We start from the raw sequence: 635 nt of genomic DNA, 5'->3' as shown, positions 1-635 counted from the left end.
CGTTAGGGAGGAATCCTCCTCCGTGTTCAGCTCCATTTTGAACTGGCGGTAAAAAATTAAATTTGGAACTTTATGACGAGTAGAGATGTTGACAGGTTGATTTCTGTTAGTAACAAACACAGCTTTAGTCAATAGAAAAAGAAAATATATATATGAAAAGCCGTCTTGGTTCATCTTTCCACTAGAACGGACGACACCGGGTACAAGGAACTAACGAATGACGAGCAGCAGAACAGAGCATCTCAAGAGGAACAGTGGATTTTATAGCTGCACGCCGGAAGACAGAACGCCAGGATGAGCGGGTTTAAAAATGGCTGGGAAGGGGAACCGGCTCATTGCGATACCTGAAGTAAACAAGGCCACAGCGGATGAGGGGGGACGGGATTTGATGGAGTTATTCTTCCCCCTCCCTGTTGGGGGGGTGGCTCTTGTGTAAACGCTCGAGTTTTAGGTAAAGGCGCAGTCCACTAAAAGTTTGTGATTGTGCTGCGGACAGACTCAGATTATATTCTAAGTTGTTACAACAATTTATGATGGATCCCGACAGAGATAAGACCTTTGAGGTTAAAAAGAGGAACCTCCTTTGATTTAGATCCTTATTTCCCCAGCATACCAGAAGTGGTGATTGTTAGAAC

This window comes from Etheostoma spectabile, unplaced genomic scaffold (genome assembly GCF_008692095.1).
Source record: "Etheostoma spectabile isolate EspeVRDwgs_2016 unplaced genomic scaffold, UIUC_Espe_1.0 scaffold337, whole genome shotgun sequence".
NCBI lineage: Eukaryota > Metazoa > Chordata > Actinopteri > Perciformes > Percidae > Etheostoma > Etheostoma spectabile.
Note: the sequence above shows the minus strand (reverse complement) of the source record.